This window comes from Gavia stellata, chromosome 2, assembly GCF_030936135.1.
Source record: "Gavia stellata isolate bGavSte3 chromosome 2, bGavSte3.hap2, whole genome shotgun sequence".
NCBI lineage: Eukaryota > Metazoa > Chordata > Aves > Gaviiformes > Gaviidae > Gavia > Gavia stellata.
The window spans coordinates 11377179-11388918 of NC_082595.1; positions in this window are offsets into that span (position 1 = coordinate 11377179).

An 11740-nucleotide genomic window follows, 5' to 3' on the forward strand; every position below is an offset into this window, starting at 1 on the left:
AAGAACATAATTGTTAAAAGCAGCTTAAGTGCACACAGCACAAATTTTGATCATTTTCTACTCTGTTACCATTTTTATTCTTGGTATTGCTCTTTCTGTGGAAGAAACCAGCAAAATCTTGTTTACTACTAATAACTTTTTCTAGTGTCCTCTGTGAATCCCAGATGTTTAATCACAAACTGTGCAGGAGCAAACATTGTCCATTTCCCAATGACCTTTTTGATTCCCATTCAAAAATCTGCAGTCACTTAAACCTCGCCTGCTTGACAGGGCACACACCCACACAAACAGGACATTGTTCTCTATTCACCATACTTGAAAACCATGTCTGAACTTGTGTGGTTAAAAAAAAAAAATCATGTGGACTTAGCTGTGGGATACATATTTCTTTGGTATGACCTGCAGCATATATTTTGTTAACAGCACACAAAATAGGTGCAGTGTAGTTTTAAAAATTAGGACAGGATAATGCCACTTTCCCAGGGCAATGCAGTTCTTTTCTAACATTGTTTTAGGAGTTGGCTGACAGCATGTACTGGCCATGTAGCAAGTCAAGTGTCTGAATCAGAGAATCTCAAAGTGCCAGAGTCTCTAATACCTTACTTACGCTAGATAGTAGCTGTATTAGAAAATTAGATTAAGTCAGCCTGAAAAAGGATGTAGATCAAAAGGAAAAGCAATGATTCCAGTTTTGATGGATAACACTAGCTGTAACACAGAACAACTCACAGAGGACACAGCAGCAGTCCATGGATCCAGCGGCAAACTCCAAGGCCGAGAATAGAACGAGCCACTGAGGATTCCTGCAGCTGAGGGAGAACAGATAGCAGGAGCCAGCGGCAGCAGGGCAGGGAAGCATGTTTAAAACATTGACATGTTGTTCAGGGGAATTCGGTCAAACTGGTACAAGCACCATTTAGTCTTACAGCTGCCCTCATATAACTGGTATAAGCCTACAAGCACAGTACCACCAAAATTGGCTATCTTCTTTGGGACATTTTCTGCCCCTCAGTAACACTTTGGCAGGCAAACAGGCCTGGAGAAGTACACAACCATTCCCTACTTCAGACTACACTTCTCCAGATGAATTACTTCCCAGCTAAGCCAAGTTTTTCCTAGGTATGAGAGGGAAGGGGTTTTTTTCATATGTTCAGGTAGGAACATCATACAGGTCCAAATTACACTGTTTCATATACATAGATATATCTGCTAAGCGTGGAGTTACTTTTCTTCATTTGGACAGACACTCCTTAATTAAGGAAAAGGTACTTCTTCACCTGGCAGCCAAGAGGTGTGTTTCATTAGGCACACTTATATGATGGGCTTCCAGGAATGATGAAATTAGTCTTTGAGAGAGAACGTTCAGGTTCGTAACAGTCCACGGGAACCTTATTTGACCATGTCTACCATCTTAAGGGAATTCACTTTTGAATTGGCGTAGTACCAGAACAATTTGATTTTGAAGGTGTTAAACTGCTCTCTGTCCTCTATAAGAGGCAACTCTCATTCACCCAGCAGTCCGTTCTCCCCCTGATATCAATACACACTGCTCTCACAGGGAAATCGGAACTGTGTGTACACAGCATTCCCGTTCAGTTTCACCCCGACACGCACACTGTACCCAAAACATCTGGTCCTACTGCAAAGAGTGAGAGCAAAAGCCTTGTGTGGCTACTAGGAACCGTTTAGTCTCCAGGTCAGAAAATAATTCGAATTAATGGAACTTGAGAGCATGCTCAAGTAGTTTCCTGAATAGGACTGATTTGCTCAACTGAGACTTCGGTCTTTGAGGAAAGAGTCAACGCTACCAGCCCAGCTCTCCCAGGCAGCCTTACAATAACAAAACACAGAGCGTGTTCATTAGGTAAGAACATGAAAATGCCACCAGGTGAGTAAGCAGATTGCAGTTTCAATAGTGTTTTCTTCACAAACATTGTGAATTTTTTTTAATTATTATGAAAAGCTCTTTGACAGTGTAATTTAAAGTAAATCATTCTCTACAAAGCTTTTTTATTTATTCTTTACGATTTCCATCATCGGATATTAGCCTCTTCAAAGGAAGAGCAACTTGTCAGAAAAAAATGCCTGTTTCAGAATTTAATGAGAACATTTATTCTTTCTTTTCTCTGAAGAGGATTATAATGTCATGGGTGAAATACAGAGAATAATTAGTCCCATTGGAGAGTAAACTCCAAACAGTATTTTCTCTTTTCACAATCTGAACTGGGTGAGCAGGATTTGGTTTTGGTTCACCAACCAAGGAAATTATTAATTAACTCTAATTGCAAAATCTTTATCCTGGTAGACGTGCAAACTTTAAAACATCCAGCTTGGCTTTCAGATCCTCCAATCTGCTTCTAAGAAATAGGTTACAGAAATCCTCCTTTCACTATTGGGTTCTGGATATCATTGTTAATTTACCGCCAAAACATTCAGGGCTCAAACCAGCTGTACAGGCAAGTTATTCCCTCCGTATGTGAAATGTCACTTGATTAGTCTGCAAAAGGGTTTTTAGCACACACGAATTCAGATGCTCAGCTGGTATAAACCTGCACAGCACTACAGACATGAACTAGCTAACGCTTTTGTCCTTTCATCTCAGAATCCCTGAATGAGACGTAACACGGCCAAGGGATCACAACAGACCAAGGATGAAAAAAGACGCAGTTACAATAATGAAAAAAGCAGAAGAGGGGCTCCTCACAGTGTTTCTTTCAGTACATTTTCGTTTTTCATTAAGAGCAAATCCTTTAAAGCGCTGAGGGGATTTTTTCAAGGAACAATCTGTGGGAAAGAGTGGCGCTGTTCAGGACAAGGGACAGAGCGAAGACCAAGGCTAAGGTGGTCAAGCATCACTGGCACCACGGGCACGAGAGGAAGAAGACACAGTTGACGTCCGCGTAAAATGAATTGGTGAGGGCTGGAAAACCAGCTGATCAGCTCTGCAAGGGAACCGATCTCCATGTCAGGGCTCTCATTATCTCAGCTTACAGCTACATTTGGCCAAAGTTTATGCTGGTCTTTGAGGCCTCTGGTAAATCATTTAGCGCAATCAAGTGGGATTTCAGATATGATCTCCCACTGTTCAGCATACTGATGAAGCTAACGTGACACAAGCAGCACACAGACACAGATACCTGTGACACTACCCAGAGCCCTTCCATGTAGGCCTTTGGGAAAGGGTTGGGGAAACTACACAGGAATTTCTGAGTCGTCTTGTCCTGATTCACAGTCCAGGACTCAGTGCCAGACTTCCAGGCTTGTCTGGCTCCCAAAGAAGCCTCTGTCATCCTGGGTATATGTTGAAGTAATCTGTAAGGAAATGTAGTATGAGAGAAATTATATTCTGGACATTATATTCCTGAGATGATCCCATTTTGTTATCAGACCTTGGGCCCTTTGCCTTAAGCCTGTGGAGGCTGGTTACAACGTGAGAAAAGATTACATGTCTCATCCCCCACGACCACCCCAAAAAATCAGAAAACAAACAACTTTCTACTGCCAGTTCTAAAGGACAGGGGGCTGGGAAGTCAGTCAGTTCCCAGATAGCTGCTTATTTCCCTCTGTGACTGGAAACTAATTGCTGCAACCACAGAATACAAAATGAAAGGGAAGCAAGAAATAAAAACACAGGCAGTAACAGTCCTGGCTGCTAAATTAGCAGAATTATATTATCTGTCTGTGAGACCATGCTGAAAACTTGGTGTATTCCAAATCATACTCTTTTTTATGATGGGTTGAGGCAGCATCTTGCTTTAGTTTTTCACCACAAACGTCAAAAAATAAATGATTTAAACCAGACGTATGATATTTGTGCACATTTTAGGGCAGCTCCAATTTAGCAGATGCCTTGTATTAATAATATACAGTTGTGACAGGAAATGTGGTTTAGGTTCCTGGAAAAACATAAAAGCTAATTCCATTACTCCATTTCATGGTGCTTTTCCTCAAATGCTAAACTGGTTTTGATTATACTGAAACCTTATAGTGAGAAAACTTTGTCAAGACTATTAACTTATTGGTGCTTATCCTTCTTACACGACTCCTCCTGCTGACCTACATTCTGGGCTACCTGTGAACAAGCCTAAAACACACAAAGTTGTCCTACAAGACCTGGTAATGTTGCAGAGTCCTTTTACTAAGACTATTTCAATTATTATTTTTCCTTAGAGATACTGTGTTCTGCTTCCCATTCTCTTTTTATTCTGCCTGAATAGAGGCATTCAAGACTCTTTCAGTTTAACAAAACATTTCAACAACAACCACCACCCCCCCAAACCCTCTTATCTATAGTAACTAGACAAATCATGGTAATTGATCTCTAGAGGGAGTTTATTAAAAGCCTAAGCACAAACACTTTCCAGAACACTGCTGTAATAAGCATGAACTCAAACAAATGCTCAGTTTGTGATCTGCAGTTTGTCACTTGATACATTTTGAGCAACTGACTTGAAAAGGGTTTTTTTTCCAGGAAAAGGGAAGCACATTCTGATGGATCAAGAAATAATACTGAAGTGAATTCACTTCAACTCAGTTTGTCTTCAATGCCAGAAAACTTACACAGCTTATGAATCATTGTATGTAAACAAAAGTTATAATAAGAACATGTTACTTCCAATGTAACTAAATACATATATTTTTCACCAGTAAACCTCAATTAAGTCCTGAATTTAAGAGCATTAGTCTGATGATTAGCAAACTATTTTATAGCCAAAGAAGGAGCAAATATTTAATTGATACCTGACAGCAGAAAAGGATAATCCAGACAACAAGCAGCAATGAAACAACCCACACCACAAACACAGACAAACATCTACAGCTAATATTGTGTTTGGAGCAAAAGCAAATGTCTGGAGGTGAATTACAAAATTAGAAAAAGCTGAATTTAATAAGAACTTAACTGAGCTGCCCACAATGGAAAGAAAGTGCTTTGAGGTTTCACAGGGCTCAACCCCTCCCCTCCAAAAAATCTCTCCATCAGGGTATCAAATGACAGCACACTTAACCAATGAAAAACTAATCAGAAGCATTACCTCAAGCTTTCATTATTTCATCATGGTACAGCAACACAACACTGGGATCTTCTGAAAACTAGTGCGTAATTCCCACCCCCCACCGAGATATCACATCCATGTGTGGATTTGTCCTTACCCCCTCAGCTTTACAGTATTTGTCATGGCACAGCTGATTCCTGTCAGTCTAAGTGTTTGTTGTGGCTTTGGGGATCTTAAAAGGTTCCAGTATTGTAGCCTTGGGTTTGACCTGCAGCTTAGCTTGGGTGTTAGGTGAACAAATGTATGAGATGATACCTTCAACTAAGGCTAGCTTTAGAAATCTGGGGATGAATCTACTGTGCAGCAGACCAGTTTTCAGATATGGCCATGCTGGTCCTCACAATAGTAATATTTGGGAATACCATTCAAATCACCTCAGGAATTATGTTTACATACATTTTGGTTCAGGCAGATTAAGAAATGCCACAAAAAAGATCCCCCCCTCTGAACTAGTTGAGCAAATAGGGAATGAAAAAAATCTGCTTATCATTCTGAAATGTTTTTTCCACTGTTACTTTTATTGCATACATTTACTAATCTATAATGATCAATAATAGCTTTCTGAATCATTCTGAAGATTTTCCTCTGCAAACCACACTTCTTATTGTCTATCTTGTAGCACCTGAAAGGGCAGCAAGTGATTTCATAAGCAAACACGAGTCGTGCTCTCTGCTATGAAGAGTTTTCAGTCTAAATGGGAATGTCAATAGCTGAGGAGTACAATTTAACTTTGCTCAATGTGAGTAGTAGAAAATGAACTAAACTGATGATTTCTTCTGAAGAATGTACCCTGAAGTCCCTGCTGAGGCCACAGCTGCTTAAAATACATGTCTCTCTATATATAAAAAAATAGTTTTTCAAGAATTCTGCTCTACTGCTTCATACCAGAGCCATAGACAGAAGCAATGTCCTTTAACTATCCTTCTGCAGGCCTGCATCAATACAGACCATAACAGAACCCTGGATCTTGTACCTGCCTTAAAATCATATGGTAAAAAAAAGAAGATTCTCATAATAAGAAATTAATGGAATTAAACATACTAAACAATGTCTTAATTTTGATTATAAGCATTGCAGAGGAAGATTATATCAGATACTGGAGAAACAAATGCACAAATGCTGAAACTGGAAAAATTCAGGTAATAAAATGCAAATTAGCAGCTGTAAGGATAGTTATCTCTTGGGTCAATCCTCCACATTACTGGGGCATGTACTACCACCCGAAATCCTTAAAGCAAGACTGAATTGCTTCCTTACAGCGTACACTGTCAGTTGACTACCAGACAGCTTTCACCAGGAAATCCTGGTAAAGTTCTGTAGTCTGGGTAATGCAGATGATTAGACTACATTATTGCACTGGTCAAGTCTGGTCTTAAACTACATGAAATACCAAAAATGACGGTATATAAACATCAAAGGAAAAGCAAAGTATTTTGCATAAGAAAATAGAAAACAACAGTGGAAAGGAAGGCAGTATTTCAGCAGAGCCATGGCTTTGTCAAGTCTTGAAAAGTTTCAAGGAAGCAGATTTCAGCACCTCTCTGGGTAACCTATTCCAGAGATACAATACCCTCCTAATGGAGTTTTTCCTAACATCCTGTCTGAAAAATTATATTCCAAATACCAACAGATTTAATCAATTCACTAATCAAAGCCTCCAAGAAAGAAGCTAGAAAAATCTAAATGAGTGTGTGTGAAGAGTATCTAGGGAGGCTGAATGGCTCGCAGGAATCTACACTGTAGGTACACTTTCACGTGGTTGACTTGTGACAAATTGCAGAAAGAAATACCTGAGGATTTTCAAACTTGCATCCCAGCACTTTTCATAGTATGGTCTTCTGGGGAAAGAGATGTCAAATGGACTTCTACATTACCATTCTGAGCACTATATACATTAATGAGTGCTTTTATATACATAAATACACCCTCTCCAACATGCACATGTAAAGATTTTCAGTGGCAAGAAAATGTCTGTCAAAGCACTGTGGTTCTGTGTTGATAATAGAAATAATTTAACAGAAACATTTTATTTTGAGTACTTCACAAATTTTGGTAGCCCTTACTACACTGTATGTTTGCATAACTAGAATTAAATTAACCATTGTGGAAATACTAATTTGTGTGTATTTGAGTGCATGGGCATATGGCTACATATTTGCAAGATGCTCTCTCAGCAGGCTTACTGAATGAGCATATGAGCAAAGGATCAAGCACCACTAAACCTCTCAGGTACACGTCTGCACTACAACTGTAGCATAGTGCAGAGATGGCTAAGCTGGCTTTAAATGAGCTTGCTCAAATGCTGGACATCATAGTCAAACCGCAGACTAGCCTGCCAAGAAGTGGGGTAAGCCCTCTGCTCATCTCCAGGCCACTGCAATTAACTGATCCCAGTATCTGAGTCAGCCCAGGTATTTCCACAACATGCTGCAGGCTGAAGTGCGAACATGTCCTTAAAGTGAAGAACGAGTCAAGGCTAAAGGAAGCTGAGAACCTCATCAGAGCAAACATGAAAAAGAGCTGACTCGACTAATTTATGTACAGTTGCACTAATGAAAGTCTAATTAAATATAACACTTTGGAAAGGTCAATAAACACTGTTGCAGTTGGTGGATTTCCATCCATGACTACTGAGATTTATTAAGAAACTTAGTTTTTCTGAGAAAGGATTACCAAAGAGAGGATACTGCCAATTTTTTATGTTTTACAAAAAGAGTGCGTCTAAATCATTAGATCATAGCATTACATTTCTTCTGAAAATCCTGCTTTTCTATAAAGGAACAAATTATATTTCAAACCTGAACAGAGCTTATGCTAATACAGAGGCTGAGGATTTTCAATGGAATCTGATCACGCAATCTGATTTGAAAAGAAATCTCTGGGAATTTGGCAAGGGTACAAGCACAGTGAGCTCCTGTACCATAATAATGACAGTGTACAAGCAGTCCCTTAAGAGTCACCTGAAGAGTTTATGAACTGGAAAAGACACATATCAACAGGGGGTGTGGGGTGAGGTGTTCTTTGGGGCATATGTAGGATTATCAGATATTTTTTTTCTGGGCACATGCAGAATTATGTATAACATGCGGCCAAAAGGAAAGTTTGCATAATTATGGAATATAAAATGTTGTTTCTCCTTCTGTTTGGCTTGATAGAATTATTTGACTATTCCATCAAAATTGGTTAGAGTCCCTCCCTTTAGAAGGGGTAAATGAACTAAGCAGATATACTTCTGGTAAGAAGTCTTGTACGTGCATACCCAGTACCCTGGATACTCCTATGAAGTGTTGTTTCCTTTGCAGATTTTTGCTTCCATTGAATCCTTGGTCAGGAGAAGTACCAGAAGCTGCCATTTAGGAAGTGATGCAAAGTGCACCTCATCCTCATTTCATACCAATTACAGACTTCGTATGTAGTCTTCAGGAGCTTTTCATTTTAATTTAGCTTCTGAAAAAAAATTATGGTTAACAGGTGGAGGCTAATAGCTTCTGATGAAAAAACAGCATATGCTAAATCTAAAGATTTTGCTGTGTGCACAGGTATTGCCTGTTAAACAATATACAATATACTAAAAAGGCCCAATTCTCTTCTTGCATCTGTAGGAGTCATGAGGAACACTGAAAAAGTGAGAGTCACGACTAATACCAAAGAAGTGAAAACTCATTTCCACAACACAGTTGGTAAGTACCAGTTCCTGGTGGACTGGTCATTTGTATTTCTACAGCCTTTTCATGTCCCATCCTCAAAAGCAAAGACAGCTCTGTGAATGAAGTGACTTTGAGCCCTGCAAAAGTCCATGAAAAACTACTCAGCGTGGAGATGTGAATATAACCTCTGGCTGAGAAGCCCCTAGCTGCAGATTGCCAGAAACTGGAAATATACGCTGAGAGAAACAAGACTGTATGTTTGTCTAGTATTTAAACTTTTTACCCAGGACTTTGCTATTAGCCCATATCATGCATGAGACATTGGAACAGGCAAATCCCTGGTATCGCTCACTACAGCTGTTCTTAAGTTCAAAGGGGAGAGAACGTGGCCCGTCTTTTACTCAAACAGATTTGCAGCAAACATGAGAAAATATGCCTTTCATTCTGGTTTCATTCACCATTTAAATCCTTCACTTTCCTGCCTGCGTGAAGCTTAATTAATTCTCTTATAGCGGCAAAGTGAATGTGACATCAATGCCACTGACCTCTAGCTCCTTGCTTCCCTGGACACACACTGATTATTTAGCCTCCTAAATCTAAGGTTTTGGACAAAAGAGCAGTCAGAGTCTGCCACAGCATGCAGCTCTGAAATTAAAGGCACAACTTAGTAATCATGTCATTTTGTATTTTAGTTTTGTATTGTTCATTTAGTTTAACTTTCCAGAGTTAAGCAATGGGATATAAAGGACTATTCCATCCTGGGAAAGAGAGAACAAAAAGGTGCAGGGAGCTCCTTGTACAGAGTTGATGGTGAAGATCTCACCATAAATCCTAGGCAGATGGGGTAGAAGACTGGGTGCTCTCTAGCCACATCTCCCTTCTGGATGATGGTGGATGAGTAGCTCAGAGCACTATGCCACACAAATATAAACAGTCTGTGCTTTAATACAAGGGCTCATAGGGCCTTGTACCATATAGGTACATCCCCAAACACAGCAGTATGAAGCTAGGAGCAGGATCCTGCATACACATGCTGTGCCTCCCAGGTCTGTGCTCTCCCCACAGAGCCCCTCTCTACTCCACAGTACAAAAAGTGTGTGTATAGTCCCCCTGATTTAGCCCTGTGCCTTGCAGTCACTGTCACTTTACAAGATTTGGCAGGCAATGTCCTACACCAACTTCCAACCTCTCATCTGAAATGGAGCAGGCAAACATCACTCAACCAGCTGACAATGGGGAGAAAAAGCTTTGCTACACTGACTTTGTAAAACCCAATGTCCTGGTTGCAAATCCATGGTAATCCCATGTTATCAGAAGGAATTCCCACTTGTTTGAGAATCAGGAAGCTTTCTGCTATGCTATTATCCTCCCTAACACGCATGCTTCCCCTGCTGCTTTGCTTTTCTTGTATAGTACTGCAGCACATGGAAAATCATGAAACTGAACTGCCGATAACATCGCACCTTTAACAAACTTGCTGACTGATGGATTCCTACCAGAGACTGTGTTCACTGAGAAAGCTTTAAATTTAGAAAGGCAAGCATGTAGCTTGACTGAAGGGAATGTCATCCAAGAACTGATGATATTGTTAGATAAATGCCTGAAAGGACCAGCTGTAGTAAAGAGTAAGCTCTCAACATCTTTGGTAATGGAGTGTGGTTCTTCCTAAGAAAGAAAAATAAAAAAAAAAAAAAAAAGTGTTTTTATTATTCTAGTCTATTACCAGAACGTGCTATCATAGCATATCATCAGGATGTGCATGACGAAACAGGAAAAGCATATGCGTGGCAAGATACACAGTCTACACATACGCATGGCAATGTCAATTTAAGATATAGGGGGAAAAATACTTCAAGCATTTTGAATGTATCCATTAAGTTAAAGTATCATCTGATATTTGAATAAAACTCTGCTGGAGTGAAACTGCACAACTGCCATAGATCACGAACCCTAAATGCAGCACATAACATTCAAACTGTAAGCCCATTGGGAAAAACAAATGAACAAACACACGCCATCATAAATGTTTTTAGAGGTCTCTCTCCCTGCAACTACTGTACAGTCTCATGATCTCCAGAAAAATGGAAATGGCTCTTTCTTTACACAAGGCTGTTCAGTGCTCGGGTCTGCAGAGAAAAAAGACCAGATCTCTGAGGAGGATCGAAGTTTGCCAGCCAGACCACTGGTTTGGATTTATTCTCTTTCATCACACCCTTGTCCCAGGTGCTTGTTCAGTAAAAGTGACTCCCTCCTCTCTCATTACACTACTGTTTTCACAAGAGACGCCTCTCTTAGCCTAGATTCTCTCCATTGTGTACCAAACATCTCTTTTTTCCTTCCTCTCTCGTTTCTCCATTCCAGCCTTCAAAGTGGACTCTTTCCTCCCTGGCATGGCATGGGCCCCTCGGGCAGCCTCGCCCTGCAGTGCTGCCATGGGGGCCCCTCGCTACACCATCCCCTCTGGGTGCTGCCAAATGTAGCCCTCCTGTTTCATTCCCGCCACAGCCACGGGCAGCAACGCAAGAGGAAACAGTGCCCAAGAGGACGCCAGGTTCCCTCCCTCTCTCTCCCCTGCTAGCAACCATCCTGCCCAGGTGCTGGGGGGCCAGGAGTAACGTCAAGCAGCCCAATGTGCTCCCACCGCCACTGCCGCAGCCTGCAGGTGCCGGCGGTGGGCAGGCCTGCCTGCTGTGGCAGATGCCGTCCAGGCTCTACACACACGTTTCTGCGGGCCACCCCTTGCATTGCCTTGAGCTGCAACTGTTGTGACGGAAATGTCACCTCAAAGCCCCATCTTTATGGCCCTGGGGATGACTCTGCCGGGGGCCACTGGGCACCCTCACCCCGCGGCCCCTCCAGAGAGGGTGTGCGGAGCAAGGGAGGCCACGTGTTGCCCGGTTCATCACCACCAACTATGCTACTCTCTTTCCCGTGACTTTCAGTTTCTCTGGGAGATGTCTGGAAGTGTACTTGCACTTAGGGAAATTCCTGCTTTGCTAAGTGACCCGCAGTTTTATCATGCTTATTCTAAGAGGAATT